Source organism: Neolamprologus multifasciatus, chromosome 3 (assembly GCF_963576455.1).
Source record: "Neolamprologus multifasciatus chromosome 3, fNeoMul1.2, whole genome shotgun sequence".
NCBI lineage: Eukaryota > Metazoa > Chordata > Actinopteri > Cichliformes > Cichlidae > Neolamprologus > Neolamprologus multifasciatus.
The window spans coordinates 25,164,216-25,178,439 of NC_140441.1; the positions used below are offsets into that span (position 1 = coordinate 25,164,216).

The window sequence follows — 14,224 nt, forward strand, 5'->3', positions numbered from 1 at the left end:
AATCGCTTATTTGGTGCAACTTATGACTGGGCGGGCGCTTCAATGGGCTCAGGCGGTTTTAAGTACCCAGCCCTCTGTGTCATATGACGTTTTTCTCAGCAAGTTTCACTGTGTATTTGATAAAGGCGCTAACTCGGACGCCGCAGGTCATCGCATGTTTTCTTTGAAGCAAGGTAAGAGGAGCGTTGCTGACTTTTCTGTGGAATTCTGGATCCTGGCGGAGGAGTCGGGCTGGGAGGAGAAAGCACTGCGTGGAGCCTTCCTCAACAGCCTTAACGAGAACATAAAGCGTGAGTTAGCAACCAAGGAACTGCCTAAACCTTTGTCTGCTCTAATCAATATGTGTATTAACTTAGACGACCATATGCGGGAGTTTGGCAAAAGAGCCGGGGATGGTCGGCGGCCTGCTGGGAGCACGGGTACATCTAGGGACCTTCCTACTCTGATGTGGAGAAGTGAGCAACACGGGGATGAAGAGCAACCCATGCAGCTCGGCGGAGCCAAGCTTTCCTCCTCTAGACTGGGGCGCAAACCACGGACCGGTGAGTGCTTTCTTTGTGGAAAAAGAGGACATTTTGTTGACTCCTGCCCAGACCGAGTAAAAGAGTCGGCCCGTCAGTAATTGTGGGGATACTGGCGGGCGCCGCAACTAAAGCGTTCCCTCACCTCAGCTGCCCTGCCACAATAATGTCTCACTCCCTCACTCACTCCTGCTGCGCACTCATTGACTCTGGTTCTGAACAAAATTTCCTAGACGAAGAGTTAGCCAAAATCTTAGACCTGTCCCTACTTCCCCTTCCAGAGGTCCTGAAGGTCTCAGCCTTAAATGGCGGCCATCTAGCCTCCGTCACACATCGCACTCAGGAGGTTACACTCATTATTTCGGGAAATCACTCTGAGAAAATCAGTTTATTGGTATTCAAAGCCCCCCACACACCACTGGTACTGGGATTTCCTTGGCTCCAATGTCACAACCCCCAAATCGACTGGGCCAAAGGGTGTGTAACCGGCTGGAGCACGCGGTGTCATGAACAATGTTTACTTGCCGCTGTCCCGGATAATCCCGGGACTGCCTCTCAGGCGCTCTCACCTTTAAGCCCGGTCTGTGAAAATATTTTCGGGCATAAACCAGTCCATGGCGCAAAAAAGGTTGGGGACCGCTGGACTACAGCATGCTGAAACTCCTTTTCCGGATGATCCAGCCACAGGTCACATAACTTATTAACTGAATAAATTATGTCCTCCCTAAGCTCATCAGACGGGGCGAGTGCTGCTGGGTCCATGTACTGGTCGTGTCGTTCTGTCATGGTTGGCTGTGTGGCAGGCAGGCAGAAGTGGTGGACCCAAAATGTAGGACTCTTGGAGATGGGATTTAAACTGAAAACACAGCTTTATTGCTGGACAAACTCCTCATAAAATAAAACTCACAAAAGCAAAAACTAGTGATGGCTTGCTTGAAGCTGACGCTCCGGTGCGTGTGTCAAAAAAATCAACACACTGCTTCAGAAGCGCTGTGTCGAAGCTTGATTCGTTTAGCCAGAGTCACATGATCAATGACGTCCGAAGCTTCATTTAGAACCTAACTGCTTTGGTATCTGATTCAATGGTTTATAAGGAAGTGAATCATTCACGGGATTTGTGGATTGTTTTGAAGGTGACAGATAGCAAACCACTGATCATTCTACTGAGAGATATGGAGCCAGCGAGGAATAGAGGAGGTTCTGTTGTGTGGGAGTATTTTGAGTTGACTTTGGTCAATCGGGTGAGTTTTCCAGCTTTGTGTTCTGGCTGTTTGCTTTTGTTTTGTGCAATTATTTTATCTGAAAACGGGAAAAACTTAAAATGTCAAAAATCTGCTTTTCATAATATAAATATCATTAAATAACTTTAGAAAACTAACATTGACTCTTTAAATTTATTGTTATAAAAATATATATTTTATTTTTAAATTACTCTTAAAATGTTAGTCTGCCAAATGCAGATTGCAAATCCAATTGCAAATGCAGCAATTTAATTTATTTATTCTCTTTATCTGATAGTTTGTGGGGCCCAGGTAGACTGTATAACTGCATCTCTATCAGTTTTTCTGCACTCCAGCCTCTTCTGTGCCATGTGAAGGGATTTTCCTTAAGGCAGGACAAATTATCTCCACGAAAAGGAACAGGTTCGGCCATCGCACAGTAGAACAAATTCTCTTCTTGAATAAAAATGAAAAGGGTTACCTTAAATGCATCATGTTTTAATTTGCAAGTTCATAAGCATTCTCTCTTACCAGTTCACAATCAATTCTACCCCCAGGTCAAAAATATGTATAGGAAAATTTCCCTAATATAATATTATTTATAAATATACCCATCTAGCGGTTAATTGCATTAGTGCATGGAGGCAGGACCTCACAGCAGAAGCATACTCCATAATGTGTTGTACAATATTATATGTATATTATATGTAACGTGGTATTTTTTAATTATTGTATTTACCAACATCAAGAAGTCACAAGCAAAGAAAGACCACACCATGGTGCATGTTTAAACAAGGAAGGTTTACTGGTCAAAATTATTTATTACACAAATAACCAAATTTTTTAACCCCCCAAAAATACACGTTCAAAGCAACACAACGGCGGCCCAATATCAGACAGATATTGACTCTGTAGAGTGGGCAATCATAATGAAGCAGTTGGTTTCAAGCTGCTCTTCATATTTTTGGCCAAAAGATGTCACCAGAGAGGACTGTGTTGAAAAGCTTTGAGTAATGAACCGTTTTTCAATACAAGCTTCAGAAATATGCGCAGAAATCTGTGCCATCAGAAACTGAATATGAATAAGTTCAATTTGAATTTGAATTACTCAGATCGAATCTGAAATGCAACTTGAATAAATGCTTTTAAAAACTGAATATGAATTATCCTAATTTGAAATTCAATTTATTGGTTTGAAAATGATCATCACTAAATTGAAATTGAATTTTATATTTTGAAAATGAATTAATTTGCTTTGAAACCGCATTTTATCCTTTAAAATTTAGGCTCTCGAATAATTTCAGATTCACTTCTCACCATTCAATTTCAGTTACAAAATTGACCCTGTGCACGAGAAAATGCTAACTTCTGGTTGAGACCGGATGTGGGGTTGTGCATTTCTGGTAGCTTTACTTTGCGGTCAGTCGCTACTGCGAAGATTTACTCCAAAATCATGTCCAAAACTCGAAAACGGAAAGATCGCGTTAAGTTACAAAGAGCAGAAGGTGGGAACACTCACCACTGCTGTGTCATAAAAAATCTAATGATCGTTTAAAGAGTTTAGATCGATCAGTTGTTTACATCACTCAACACAAGCAGAACTGCATTACTGCAGCAGAAGACACATCGTCCACATTCAGAAGCACATCTCTGTATAGTGACTGGTCTTATGATCTAAACAGACAAATGCTCAGCATTCAAACTGCAGATGAAGAATAGTCAAACCAGATGTTTCCCCGTTATGTAGATATCAGCTAGTCAAGTACACACCTACACAGCATGTTAACAAACTGTGAAAAAATCCACACAAAAATGAATGATTGCTGGTAACGGTTTCTATACATTAGTATTTACGAAGGGTATGTTGTGACTTACCTTCAAAATTACAGTGGTCCCTCGCATAATCACCTTTCACCTCGCTGTTTCGCAGATTTTTTAGTGCAAGTTTGCATGCTTTTTACGTCACATTGTGTCCTGAGTCCTGATCGCTGCAGACAATCTCCTCCGTGATCTCTCCTGTACAGTACAGAATCGCTGCATCGATCGCTAGCAGTGTGACTCTGAAGTGCAGTGCTGTATGTCCACGATGTCCACGAAATGTTTTGCATGTCAAAAAATAAAATTGGCTACTTGATTTCACCTATCACTGGTTATTTTTAGAACATAACACCCGCGATAAACGAGGGACAGCTGAGAAATATAACATTTGAATCCCTTTTCTCTTTTGCTCTGAGGCGCAGGGGAAAAATATCGACAAGTCGATGAACATCATTTACAGATATATTGGGTAAATGCCCAAGACATCTATAGAAATGTAAATCGCCGCTTGAGTCATTCATTTGCTTAACTTGTTTTGGACCGTAAACCAGGCGCGAATAGGACACCGGAAACAAAGCTCCCCACAGGAGTTTCCGCACCGGAAGTAGCATATGCTAACGTGCACATAGGCCCTTTCTTAGATTAGATTAGCAAACCCACTTGTTCAGTCCTTTTCGTGGTTCAAGCCTGATGGTTCGGCTAAATCACGTATCGATTTCTGGCTAATCTCAGACAGTTTAATGCAGAATAGTATAGATGTGGGTGTCTCAGCTGCACCTTTAACCGACCACTGTGTGATAATTCTCAGTGTCACTCCTCAACTTAAAAACTCTCATAATAAAGGTTACTGGAAGTTTAACTCATCCCTGCTTACCAATGAAAATTTTAGTAATGAAATACTTCAACAACTAGAACTTATTTCAGCTAATGAAAACATAAGTTCTTACACAGAAAAGTGGGAATTCTTTCAATTTAAAGTACGTCAAATCTCAATTAAACACAGTAAAATAATAGCTCATCAGAACAAGCAAAAAGAAACTGAAGTTATCAGAGAACTTAATCACATCTGCTCGAAACCCTTTTTTATGATAATGACAAACAGCGTAGAAGTATTCTACAGTCTTCTTTAGACGATATTTATATTAAAAAGGCTAAAGGAGCATATCTGAGATCCCGAGCCAAGTGGATCGAGGATGGTGAAAAAAGTACAGCATATTTCTGTAGATTAGAAAAGATAAGACAAGAAAGAAACGCCATAAATAGTCTACAAATTGATAGTCAGCTATGCACTGACCCTCATTTAATATCTAAAGAAATCTTTACCTTTTACAGTAATTTGTACTCCTCTTCATACTCTAGACCATTGGCTGAGGCTTTTTTTCAATCTATCAAACACCTGATTCCTAAAATTGATGAAAATTTTAAAAAGACTTGTGAGGGCAAAATTACCATTGAAGAGTTAGATAAAGCCTTAAGTGCTTTACCCAAAGATAAAGCACCAGGTTGTGATGGTTTGACCAGTAACTTTTACAAACATTTTTGGGTTCATATTAGAACCCTTGTGTTTGGAATGCTTACAGAAATAATAGAAAATGGTTCTCTCACACACACTATGAAACAAGGGGTAATTACACTCATACCAAAACCTGGGAAAGATCAGACTCTTCTCGATAATTTAAGACCAATTACTCTATTAAATAATGATTATAAACTTTTAACACATATTTTTGCAAACAGGTTAAAATCAGGCATAAATGAAATTATTTCTGACACTCAGTCTGGATTTATAAAAGGCCGCTCAATTCATAATAATATCCGCCTTATTTTGGACTTGATTGACTACAACTACCTAATTGAAAACCAAGGTTTTGTTCTATTTTTAGATTTTTACAAAGCTTTCGACATGATAGAGCATGAATTTATGTTCCAAGCCCTTGATTTGTTCGGTTTTGGAGGTAACTTCATTAATGTAATCAAATTACAGTTCAGTGTCTCTTCCACGTGGCACCTCACAAAGATTTAGGATTTGCAAAGGAATAAAACAAGGATGTCCAATCTCACCATTGCTGTTTATTGCAGCAACAGAAATGCTTTCCATACTGATTAAAAATGCTGAGTTTGGTAGATGTCTATCCTGGGTAAAGAGCTCTCTATCAGCCAGTTAGCCGATGATGCAACTATTTTTCTAAATAACCTGAATGAAATCCCCAAAATTCTGCAGATTATTGAAACTTTCTCAAAAGCTTCAGGGTTAAATCCAAATTTAAACAAATGTGAGATCTTACCCTTAAATGATTGTACTATTTCTAACACTTTTAATATTCCTGTTAAATCCACTGTCAAATATTTGGGTATGTATATAACCAGGAATAAGACTGATTTAGATAACCTTAATATTTGGGAGAAAATCCAAATTTGTAGAACTCATTTAAATAACTGGGCTCAGAGAGACTTATCGATTCTGGGTAGAATTTTTCTCACCAAAATGGAAAGTATCTCCAGGCTAGTATATCCTGCATATGCGGTAGGAGTGCCTAAATTAGCAATCAAATCTATTAACCAGCTAAACTTTGATTTTATTTGGAAACGCAAAACCCACTATATTAGGCAAGGTAATTTAGTCAAACATTTTGAAGATGGAGGTTTGCAAGCTATTGAATTTGACAGCTTAAATGGGCACCCTAAAAATAAATTGGCTTAGGTCATTTTTAAGAAGTCAAAATAGCCTTTGGTTTTCACATTCCAAGCAAAATATTCTTCAGATCTAGGCGGAATTAATCTTTTACTTAGATGTGATTTTGACATAAAAAAAAACTCCCCATAAAAGCTCTCTCCTTTCACCAGCAAGTTTTATTATACTGGAAATTAATATACAAACATAACTACAGCCCACACAACACTCCCCTATGGAACTGTCGCTACATAAACATTGGAAACAAATCAATCTTTATTAAAAAATGGTACAATAAGGGCATCTGGTCAGTGATGCATTTGTTAAATGAAAGAAGTAAAATTTTATTAGAAGATTTCACCACCAATTATAATCTGCAAATTATAATTTGCAGATTATAATTTGCAGAATAAATAACAAAGAATTTCAAAAAATTACTAAGGCTATCCCTCAAAACATTCTATGTACAGCATATAATCTTTTTCAAAACCCTGACTATAGATCCCCTTACCTCCCTGAACTCTTGGTAAATGGGCATAACATTACAGCTAACAGTCTGAAAAACTCCCAAATTAGGGAATTATTTACTAATGTTTTTTTCCCTTATAGATGCAATCCAAAGTCCATCTCACATCTGTTCTCTGGTGTTCAAAAGAAAGAGATCAGAAAAAAATTACCTAAAACTTCCCATTCCTCCCAAAGCTAAGGAGGTCCACTACAAAATACTCTCTGGTATTTACCCTTCCAAAGAATTTCTCAGACGTCGCTTTGCTATTGATAATAATTCTTGCTCTTTTTGTGATGGGGATATTGAATCAACAGAACATTTATTTTATGATTGTATATTCTGTAAAGCCCTGTGGAACGATGTGCACTACTGGCTCTTTATTTTTTTAAGCTTATTTTTTTTAAGCTAAAATACAAAGGTTTGGACATCGTTTTGCATGTTTCCCTACTGTAGGAGTCTCTACAAGCATACAGGGCTCTGAGAGGGTACAAGATGACAACTTTGGAATTCTACTAGAAACAGTCGATCATATTTGTTTGTCAAAGGTGAATTCAGGGCAAACTACGCTAAATTAGCGCTTTGAGTTACCAGCTACAATAAGCATAAAAGTTACCGTACGGCTATCATTTGTTAACATGACGCTTGTTCTTATGAAATTGAATTGTAGAACTGAAACTGAATGGTGAGAAGTGAATCTGAAATTATTCGAGAGCTAAATTTATAAAGGATAAAATACGGTTTCAAAGCAAATTAATTCATTTTCAAAATTTAAAATTCAATTTCAATTTAGTGATAATCATTTTCAAACCAATAAACTGAATTTCAAATTAGGATAATTCATATTTAGTTTTTAAAAGCACTTATTCAAGTTACAATTCAGATTCAATCCGAGCAATTCAAAGTCAAATTTAACTTATTTCTTCTGCCCATACTGAAAGGTTAATTGACCCTGTGCACGAGAAAATGCTAACTTCCTGGTTTGAGACCGGATGTGGGGTTGTACATTTCCGGTAGCTTTACTTTGCGGTCAATCGCTACTGCAAAGATATCCTCCAAAATCATGTCCAAAACTCGAAAACGGAAAGATCGCGTTAAGTCACAAAGAGCAGAAGGTGGGAACACTCACCACTGTTGTGTCATAAAAAATCTAATGATCAATTTTGACGTTTAAAGAGTTTAGATCGATCAGTTGTTTACATCACTCAACACAAGCAGAACTGCAGCAGAAGACACATCGTCCACATTCAGAAGCACATCTCTGTATAGTGACTGGTCTTATGATTTAAACAGGCAAATGTTCAGCATTCAAACTACAGGTGAACAATAGTCAAACCAGGTGTTTCCCCCATTATGTCGATATCAGCTAGTCAAGTACACACCTACACAGCATGTTAACAAACCGTGAAAAAAAGCCACACAAAAAATGAATGATTGCTGGTAAGGGTTTCTATACATTAGTATTTACGAAGGGTATGTTGTGACTTACCTTAAAAATTACAGCGGTCCCTCGCTAATAACGCGGTTCACCTTTCACCTGGCTGTGAAATTTTTTCGTGCAAGTTTGCATGCTTATTTTTTTACATCACATTGTCCTGCGTCCTGATCGCTGCAGACGATCTCCTCCGTGACGTCTCTCCTGTACAATACAGAATCTCTGCATCGATCGCTAGCAGTGTGACTCTGAAGTGCTGTATGTCCACAATGTCCACGACACGTTTTGCACATCAAAAAATAAAATTGGCTAATTGATTTCACCTATCACTGGTTATTTTTAGAACATAACACCCGCGATAAACGAGGGACAGCTGAGAAATATAACATTTGAATCCATTTTCTCTTTTGCCCTGAGGCGCGGGGGAAAAATATCAACAAGTCGATGAACATCATTTACAGATATATTGGGTAAATGCCCAAGACATCTATAGAAGTGTAAATCGCCGCTTGATTCATTCATTTGCTTAACTTGTTTTGGACCGTAAACCAGGCGCGAATAGGACACCGGAAACAAAGCTCCCCACAGGAGTTTCCGCACCGGAAGTAGCATATGCTAACGTGCACATAGTCAATTTGGCCATTACTAGCAAAAACAAAACAAGACTCTAAATGTAATGGGTGTATTAAAAATAATTTATATTTCACCAAAGATCCAACCTGCAGTGTTATTTTGCTTTGTCAGTATTGGTTATGTATATGTGTTTATTTATATATGTTTATTTTCTGTATTTATATTTTGGGAGCTTTTATTTTGTTTGTGTGACCTTTGACTTCCCACGAAGTCACTTCCTGTAGCTGCGCGCTCTTTTCCTCAGTCGCCTAGAGGCATTGCTGAGGAGAGGTTAGCGTACGCTAGTATTCTCGTTACAGAGCGAATAAACACAGTTAAAGTAACTAAAAGTAATTCAAACAGTGCTTGTTCCCTTTGTGCATTTTGTCTCACAGTTCTGTTCGATGTTTTAGTGTGAATTATTGTTTCTCTGCCGAGTACAGCACTTTATTGTAACATGCTAGTTAGCCATTCTCAGATGAGAGCATAGGAGCATGCAGGTGGCTTCTCATGTGGTCCGCTATCCTTCTCTTTTCCTTGAAGGTGTTCATGCAGAAGTCCAGTAAAATGAAGTCGCTGTACTGTTTTGTTTTTATTTTAAACAGGTATGTGAACTCCCTCTTTTATTTTTGTGTCATGTGAACTGGTTATATCTTTTGTTTGTGATTCATGTTCACTGTTTCAACTTGCTGTTAGATATATGTAACTAAAAAAATATGTAAAATTGCCACTGGTAAATGAAGTCTCCCTAAAGTATAATTTTGTTGATGAGGTAATTGTCACTATATGTTCACGATGCAGTGCGTTTTCATTTGTTATATATGTATATAAATACATTTTAGTATTTTAGCAGTTTTATTTGTTAATTAGATTTTATTGTGATGTTGCACCTCAGTCGCCTAGAGGCCCCGCTGAGGAGAGGTGTTCATGCAGAAGTCAAGTAAAATGAAGTCGCTGTACTGTTTTGTTTTTATTTTAAACAGTTCTGGGAGAATAAATCCACCCAGCTGGCAAAGTGAGAGCTGACTCCTCTGGTCATTCGCACAACACAACGCAGAGAACTAACGGCAATCAGAGTTTAAGGCCAGACCGGCTACATAAACAGAGGTGCTGGAGGACTGGACATAACAAACACACAGCAAGTTGAGGGTACGACACGACAGAGAGCACAGGAAAACGCAAGGGCTTATATACACAGGGGAGTAATCAGGGAATGGGCAACAGGAGGGCTGGGAGAAATTAGGCTAACGGAAGAGGTAAAACTGAACACACTAGCTGTGTCCCAAAACGTCGGCTACATCCTCCAGAGGCCGCATTTGAAGGCCGATTACGTCACAGCCAGGCGACGAAGGCTGTCCCAATTCGTCCACTCCTTCAAATGTGGCCGACAAATGCGTCCTTCATTTCCCCGAAATTGAAGGATGGGTCGGGTGTGTCCTTCGTGGCCCACCATATCCCAGAATTCATAGCGCGGCCCAGCCAAACTCCAGTTTCCAACAATGGTGGCCGCTACTAAGTTTTAAAATTACTCTTATTAATCTTTCTGGGTGACAAAATAAACTTTTAACATATTTTCAGGCGAGAAAGTAGCTGTGTAAATTACAAATATCTGCTTGGTTTATCAAGACATCGCATATTTGCAAAAGTGTGCCGATGTTTTCGGAGACGTCTGTCACCCACCCGCTCAATAGCAAGCCAATGGTCAATGGTCACTCCAGCCGGCGAGAGCAGTGGACTCCCGGCTTCATAGTTTTCAGACCCCCGCTCTTTCGCTACTCAGCTTAAACATGATATATAAGTCACTTGTTTGGCTTTTTTCTGTGTTTTATTTGTTCCGGAGTAAATCGGTTTGGCTGAGATCAAAGTTATTAGATTAAATAAAACTTTATTAATCCCCCGGGTGGGTTCCTCCTTGGTTTTCACACAGCTGAATAAACGTCAAACAGAAAACTGATTAAACAGAAGTGTGAGACGGTCGACAATTTACGCCAGTGTCCTGTTATATTTTAGATAGCAAGGAGCAGACGGCCGAGTTTATTAAACTCCACAGACACAGCGGTGACGCAAATCTGAAGGCTAGACTGTCCCATTTCACAGCCTCGCACTTCCGGCCTTCTCGGTCTTTGAAGGACCCCGCCCACATAGACCACGAAGACCGGGTCCTCCGAAGGATGCAGCCGACGTTTTGGGACACAGCTATAGACATGACACATGAGCTTTCAAAGTAAAACAGGAAATAAGAAACAATTCACAAAAACACAAACTTGACACTGAGAGAAACAGGAAGAATATGACACAAAACAGAGGAGACAGTGACTTAAACTAAAGGCCAGAACACCAAATAAAGTAATGAGAAGAAAACCAAGAATAACCCCTAATACAAAATCAAACCAGCACAACTCAAAAACCCAAACAAAGCATATATTTAGGAAAACAAAACAGAAAAAGCTGGGTCAAAATTGACCCAGAACCATGATAATTAAAACATCTTCACAAGAAAAAGAAGCTGAATTAAATCTTAAGCACAGTGTGACATGGTTAACTGTATGTGTCTACAGCAGGATTTAATATCCATGAAAAATAAAGGTGATCTAATGGAAAACTTTGAACATTGAGGCAACCAAGTGATTTCTGAGAAATGTTCATCTGATAGTGTTGGCAACTGTTGAACTTGTCTGTTTGGCTAAACCAGACATGGCAGAAGTTTCCCTCTCTGTAATCAATCCTTTCATTACTAACATGCTAAACAAGTTCTGAAAAGTTTCATACATAGTTTCAAACAGTGGTTTATCAAGTCTAGACGCTGTTAACAAGACATGGATACGCCCATGAGAATGCCTACCCCAAACAGAAACTACTGTAAATGAGTAGGAAAATCATGCTCAGCTTTTTCTCTCCAATTTCACTCATTTGGTTTTTATAGCTTATGTTTATGAAAGTGCTCAAATTAGTTAAAGGCTTGGCTCTCATTACTTTCAGAGAGAAACATACCAAATAACCCAGAGCGACTGTAGGAGTCAATACCAACAACGGAGGTAAAATATATGAAAAAAAAAATGTCCTCACTACATACTGTGTTTGCAATAATAGATTTTTATGTGTGTTTCTGTTATTCTCTAAGTCCAATCAGGCTCCTGAAGACACAAAGAACAAAAGCAAAAGTCAGTCTGCTGTTAACCCTACACACAAAAAAAGTAGGTAAAAATGAACACGAATTCCAAAACAATTAGGATGCTTGGGAAACGATTGGGAGACCCATGGGCTCAGGCAATATGAGAGTATCCGAGTTGGATATTGGATATGTTGTGCGGGATCTTCAGAAATCTCAAGTTCCGGCTCAAGCAGTGCAGCACCCTTGGGCTCATGAGAGAGATCCACAGGCTCAGTGGAAGAGCTGGCTGGTTGTAGTGAGGATGCATTCTGAGGAATCAAACGAGTGGGGAAGCTCTAATCTGAATTTCTTCAAGCGCCCTTTACATAGTTAAAAAATGTGTGAAATTATTGGGGACTGATGCAGTTGAGGGTGTTTGTTAGCAATTTCCCTTATGGTGGAGAGTCCCACTGATAGTATGTTAATATCCTCAGTCATAATTCTTTTTCAAACTCTTTGAGATTCTTAGAAACTCTAATCTCAGTTTCTCATCTAGAATTTGTGTCTAGTGTTGGTGTGATGAAGCCCTGTGAATGTGGCAAACTTTTCTGGCTTATTCTGGCCAACCTTTCCAGACAATTTTCATCAAAAAGCAGGCCACTTACTTGGTATCTTCCTTGTGGAAACACAAACATTGATATTTTCAGTCAGCCAGTGGCTGTAGCTAACCTTCGTGGAGACATTGCTTCATTTGAAACACAATACTCCTTTTTTTGTGTCAGACATCGGCAGCAGTTTTTGTCACACACACACACACACACACACACACACACACACACACACACACAGAAAAATAATTAGAATAAAAATAAAATTAGAAAAATACTATTCATGATAAAAATCCATATTTTTCCTGACCATAGTTTTTGAATTATTGAAAATAAAGTTATGAAGTTATGAAATAACAATTGTATTAATATCCTAAGTCATAAATCACTCATTTTTACACAAGGGGTTTAATATCCCTCCGTCCGTGTGCTGTTCATTCTGGGCTTCCTGTAAGAGCTTTTGGGCTGGAAATTTGTACGAGTAGTATAAAGGCTCTTGGGGGTCATTGTGTGGTGTTTTTGTATTTGTTGGTTTGTTTTTATTTTGTTTTATTTCACGAGCTAGTTATTAGATGCCACCCAGCCCCTCTCTTTCCAGTGCAGCAAGCAGCAGGTGCACCTCACAAATGGAAGGCGTCCATACTCCCTACAAATGGGCAGTAGAAAACCAATCGGTGCCTATGCAATCCCCAGAATGCACTGGCATGATGTTGGGACAACATGGGTGCAAGCAATGTTCCCTCTAAGTGCAATTGTGCACTGCTGGCACGGTCTCTGTGCACAGAAAATCTGTGTTGCGCACAGAAAAAAAAAATCTAACCTGAATTGAAATAAAATTAAAACTTCAACAATTCTGTTTTGCAGTGTTAGTCAGTAAGTGACTGGCTGCTCCTGTATGGGATTAGAACGATGCCATCTTATCCCATAGTCCAGCCAATCACGCGATTTACATTCGTATATACGCCCCTAATCGACGTCGTTGACAGGCTATGACAGCGTCCTAATGTGCCAAAACCAGTGCTTTAGCTAGCAAAGCGGCGTGGCTGATGTGGAGTGAAGCCACGTTAATGACAACGTGTACAACCATTGGAGATGTGAGCAGGACAGACGGAACAATTGACGGAAAAAGTGTCAATTTAAAAACTTTATAGCAGTTTTTAAATTGTGTTGATAGGCCATGTAAAATCAGAGTTATGATAAAAAATATATGCAATATTTGTTTTATTCCTGAATAGTAAAACAGTAAAAACTGTGTTTTATAAGGAAAACGCTCAAAAGCTCTCTCCGCCTGTGAGCAAAGACAAAACCAAAAAAACCCCACCCTTTCCTATTGGTGGAAAAATGTACCATGTCGACCAATCAAAAAATGATATGGCAACATGGCATTTAGTTGTTTAGGAAAGGGGGAAGTTTTAGGAGTGACGGCGGTGTTTTGAGATGTGAGAGATTTGCGACGTTTAGCCAAATCTTGTGTAGTTAGTGTGTAGTGTAGTCAATAGTTTTGTTGTGTGTGTCAGAACAATGAGGCGACTGCTGAATGTTACAGGTGTTACAGCAGTAATACATCTCCTGCTGTCAGGCCTGCAGGTATCATGCTGTTGTTCTCCTTTATCTCATAGTGGACAGAAATTATTTTTTGGAGTGACACAAATAATTTGTGTGCTTTTGTGTAATTTGAGCTGATTGTTCTGTAAATAGTTTGAAATGTTTATTTAAAAAAAAAAAATGCCTTGGCTGCATTTT

General features: G+C 39.0%; 1 protein-coding gene across 1 annotated transcript in view; it reads left to right on the forward strand.

Annotated features, from left to right (window-relative positions):
* Nucleotides 1-14,224, forward strand: part of LOC146522230 (up-regulator of cell proliferation-like) — a 239,821-nt gene that overhangs the window by 214,697 nt on the left and 10,900 nt on the right. The gene's annotated exons all lie outside the window — the stretch shown is intronic.